This window comes from Salvia hispanica, chromosome 2 (genome assembly GCF_023119035.1).
Source record: "Salvia hispanica cultivar TCC Black 2014 chromosome 2, UniMelb_Shisp_WGS_1.0, whole genome shotgun sequence".
Classification (NCBI taxonomy): Eukaryota; Viridiplantae; Streptophyta; class Magnoliopsida; order Lamiales; family Lamiaceae; genus Salvia; species Salvia hispanica.
In genome coordinates this window covers 11,979,024-11,984,096 of record NC_062966.1, presented here as the reverse complement: position 1 = coordinate 11,984,096, position 5,073 = coordinate 11,979,024, and the positions used below count along the sequence as shown (strand labels likewise).

General features: G+C 38.5%; 1 long non-coding RNA gene across 1 annotated transcript; it reads right to left on the bottom strand.

Annotated features, from left to right (window-relative positions):
- Nucleotides 1–1,014: 1,014 nt before the first annotated feature.
- On the bottom strand, nucleotides 1,015–3,785 carry LOC125203908. Its single transcript, XR_007173464.1, has 2 exons — nucleotides 1,719–3,785; nucleotides 1,015–1,427 (listed from the first exon to the last, which is right to left on the bottom strand). It is a non-coding gene; the product is annotated as an uncharacterized LOC125203908 (long non-coding RNA).
- Nucleotides 3,786–5,073: the final 1,288 nt, after the last annotated feature.

The following is a 5,073-nucleotide window of genomic DNA, read 5'->3' as shown; positions in this document are numbered from 1 at the left end:
TAGTTCGATAGATCTTGTTTTTTTTTCTTCTTGGTTTCTATTTTACTTCGTCTAGGGTATGCAGATCTGTTAAGTTCTTCGTTTATTATGCATAAATTTGATTTCAAGTCAGTAGCTCTGTTTTTATTTTGCTCATGCTGCTTTTCTTAAGAAGTTTTACGCAATTTTGGTTGTAGAAGACGATGTCACTGTCAGTCGGTACGAGAGTTAGTTATTCTGCCAACTTTTCAGTCGTATCTTGCTTTTTCAGACATGGTCCCCACAGTAGGTTTATTTCCTAGGTCTAGCTGTTAGTTTAAGAATTTTTAAAAGTTTCCAAGTCAAGATAATTTTGATTTTCCTCAACCCAAGAAAATGCGTGGCAGCAGCCAACACCAAAAACACTCCCAAATCCTTGAACATGAGTATTACGCATCCTTCTCTGTGGGATCGATCCCTACTTCCCTATACTAGGTTTAGTAAAGTGGTTGAGGGTTTTTGAAAGAAAAAGTGCTCTGTGTGTCCGACGACCGGGATTCCTCGCGACCCACGAGTTCCTAGACCGAGTGATCTGGTGGACTTGCTGGATCTAGGGAACCTGCTATTTCCTATTTGAACACGCGTAGACCAGAGAACCTTTCAAGTAACCCCAAGGGGAGGTAAATGAAAAGGGTATATCATATTTATACTATTCCCAAAAGGCGCAATATACCTTTTCAAAAAGCAAGCAATTCCAAGGGGAGAAGGTATGTTGAAGAGGTAAATGCTTATATTTTAAAATGTTAGTTGCTAGATTGCATTCTACGAGAATGCAACGATAATATTTCAATCAATCATATGTGTTAAACAAACAGCAAATCAACATTTAGAGTCAGTTCTTTCTTTTGTGATGAAATGCTTACAAAAAGAATATAGAACACAGGTTGGACTTAAAGATTGCATCACAAATAGATTATGTAAATACAAAAGTAAGTCAATCTTTTAAATTTTTTAACTAATAAGATTACCAATTATATGAAAACTAAAAGAATAAAGTAATCATGAAGTAATTTATGCTTAATGCCTGCAAATGAAAACAGATTGTGTCGCTTCTCTCTCCCGCCAATCTCAAAATCAGTTATTTCTATTTTACTCCTACCTTCTCTTCCATGGAGAGGTAAAGATACCTCCTCAAAATGGGAAAAGGTATAATACCTCCCCATTTACCTTCTCCCTTGGAGAATGTTTTTCCATAAAAAGAGGTAAATTTGGTAGTTATCATGCTTTACCTTCTCATTTATCCTCCCCCTTGGAGTTGCTCTAAGTAGGGGAGTTTTCCGGCCCAAAGATGAAAAAATAAACCACTGCCGCCACTATTGGGATGGCCTCTGGCAACGGCAGTGGAGGAAGACAGGCACTCGACTCACCGCTCAATCGAGGGTTACGACTCCCCTTACAATTCAAACAACCTATCAAAAAGCACTTAGCACTTGAAACAACAATACTTGGACTGGAAAAAATCACATGGGCCCTCTAAAATTTCAACTGAACTCAAAATTATAAACTGCAACTATTGTATGCACAAACCAAGCTCCCCATAACATATATAGAGGTATAAAACCAAGTTGTGGCTTCTGCCATGTGGAGCACATATTTGCAGCTAAACCGAGAGATTATCTTTTGATATCTTGAATAGCGGCATGCAATCAGAGTTTAACTTACTCAAAAACTGAAACTTAGCATATAAAAAAAAAACTTACTCAAAAACTGAGATAGAAGAATAATTTGAGAATTCTGTTGCATTATAGTCCTCGGATCGCATCTGCATTCAGCTACGAAACGCTAGCATTAAACAAGAGCAAGTGTAGAAACTAGACAGTGCCACTATGAGAGCTAATTCCCATAAGAAGATTCCAGACAGATCTAACACTTAAGTTTGTCCAGACTCCAGCCAGCATATTAAGATCAATGAAGCAATTACCGTGGAAGTAGCTTATTTCTTCAGCCAGCAAAAGGATGTCTGCATTGCTACTCCCCAAACATGAAGAAGCCTCACACACTTATCACCTATGCTTGCTAATTGTTAAAGAAACTCTTTTGACATGAGGGGCGCAAGACAAAAGTACACATGTGCATTTAATTATGTGTGAAATTTAAAGTCATACCTACGAGAACCTGCATTGTGTCAAGACATATAAAAAGAACTCATATCAAGAACAACTCTACCCACATCTCCTGTAGTGGGGTCACATTATGCAGTAGACAAGAACAACCCCGTAATATATTTATCATAGCATGGTAGTGTTGGTTCCGAATCTAGTTAAAAATATAAACATTTAATGCCAAATAGAAAGTCAATGAAAAAAAGGCATTAAAAATAGGTTAGTACTCATTAACAAGTGAACATAAGCATGACAATGGCTTCTACGCGTACATGACTCATGCCAAATCGCACGTACAATATAACCAAAATTTCCTTGTCAAGAAATTAAGGAATAATAAGAGTTTTGCCATACTTTCATGGTAGGGCGTAGCTTAAATATACCATGAACAATGTAATGAGCAAAACTTAATGTTAATTAGGGCTGAGCATGGAAAACCAATTAATACATTTCCAAATAAACATATCTCTCTATCAAGGTATCAACAAACCTGTAACATGAAGACCAATCTCCTTGCCTTATCATTAATGTGAGGAGAAAAAAGGAATAAGAATTTTTTCTATTCATTAAAATTGAAATTAGAAAGCATGACTGAAGACTCTGTTCACAAGCCTCGAATTCAATATAAATGAAGAAGAGCAATCAACTACATTTACCTACACAATGGTGAACTCTCATTAACTTACCAACTATCAACAGACCTACACCCAAATATTCTAAATTAATTTTATGAAATAGGACAAAACATATATAGATAACCAACGTGTGTAGTTCGTGCACCAAAACCATAGAGCAAACTTGCAGTAAGAATTCAACAAATTAACATCAGAAACAACTATAGACGCCTTAATCATACCCATGAAACAAAAATTTCAAGAACTTTAGCACTCAATAAAACTAAGAACAAAATTGCACTAATCTCAGACAAAAATAAGGTTGATAGGACAGGACAAATTTTTTACTCTCACAAAACAAATTAGAACAAATCACGAAATAAAGAAAGGAGGGGCTTCGGGAAAAATCGGATTTCAGAAACCCTAGAATTAGAGAAAAATGGAATATGAGCATAAATATAACTAGAACAAAATTGCAACAATCTTAGAGAAGCTTTCCGAAGAATTATCTAGTAAACTAACGAAATCATGTTCTAACATCGTGTGGAAACACAAAAGTAAGGTGAAGAACATAAACAAAATATTCGATGTTTTTATAACTTGTTAAAGCATAAAAATGAAAGATTATAAATATTTCAGCAAAGGGTTTAGGAAAATATTCGCCTTTTCAACTAGCTAAGAAAGAGTAAAAAATTTCAGGAGCCCTAATTGCGGAAAGATGCAAAAATTGGGAATGAATCTCTACACAAACAAACTCAGTGAGTCGGCCGCGAGTCACCGATCAGAGATCTGTTCCATTCTCAAACTCAGACTCGGAGGCACCAATCATCGCCTCTTACCATTTCAGGCCATCGAAGGAGAATAACAAGCCTGGCAAATAAGACTTACTATTCTTTAAAGAAAGAGAAGAGACAAGAGAGATAGAGTAGTGTTGCTATTTTCACTACCATAAGCCCCTTGTCTGTAACCCTTTCCTCGTTAAGGAAGATTGGTTTTTCTAACCGCCATGAAAGACGTATTTGTCAAGCTTGAAATTCTCCTTCAAAATAGCATAAAAATGTATTAAGTGAATACACTGACCTACTCCATATCTAAATAGAAGAATGGATCACATCTGATCATTTCAAGATTATTTTACTACTTATATTTTGTTGGAACTAAGATATTGATTGAAACTAAAAAAAAGTTAGAGAAAAAAAAAAACTAATACAGATTGAATATTTCTATTCTTGTGTTTTAGAACAATTAATAGGGTTGCCAATTAGCCGTCGTGCGATCGGCGCCTATTAGGGGGAGCCAAGCGGCGGCGAACGTTGGGTGCCGCCGCCCGGGCATGGCCGAACCGCGATCGGCGCCAAATCGGCACCTATTGCGCGCCGATCAACTGCGCCATCCCATTTTTTTAATGTCACCTATAAAATACCTTTCTCACGTTACATTTTTCATACTCAATTTTCTCTCTTCTCTCTTCCACACCCAACTTTCTCTAAAAAATGGCTTCCGGTTATGAGAATTCATTTGATGAGCTCACTTCGCAAGCTTTGTGGGACACAATGCGCAAACTGCAACAACGCGCGCAAGGAGAGCTGCAGCCGGCAGTCCCTCGGTCGATCTGGCGTCAACAGACAGTCATTCGTGACCACGTCGGGGCTGCCGAACAGCTGTTTGCGGACTACTTTGCCGAGGAGCCACGGTGAGGGCCGACGATTTTCTGTCAGCGTTTTAGAATACATCGAGAACTTTTCTTGCGCATTGTTAACAAGTTGTCAGCGGGTTACAGGTACTTCCAGTAGCATGTCGGTGCTAGTGGCAGGCCTAGACTATCGCCGCTACAAAAGTGCACGACTGCAATTAAGGAAATTGTCTTACTTAGGAGCGTCTAACATGTTCGACGAGTATCTTCTAGTCGCCGACACGACTGGCCGCGAGTGTCTAAATTATTTTTGTAAGGGTGTCATCGAGACTTTTGGCGCCACATATTTGCGATCGCCGACCCTTGCCGACTCCCTGTATCTGTTTGATTTGCACGAGGGGGTGCACGGTTTTCTAGGAATGCTGGGCAGCATAGACTGCATGCATTGGCTATGGTCTATGGGAGAACTGTGCGTCCACTTGGAGAGGTCAGTTCACGACTGACTCAACTTATTTTTACACAAGTAATACCCGCAAGTGTACGAGACTAGTGCATCAATTAGTAAGCAAGAGTATTGTATTCCACAGAGACAAATTTGTACCAACTTAAGTACCACGAACAAATATTAACTACTATCTTATGCAGTTCGAACGTAGAAATCGGGCTGAAACCTTCGGTGTCAGAATGACTTGAAATTCGCACGGTG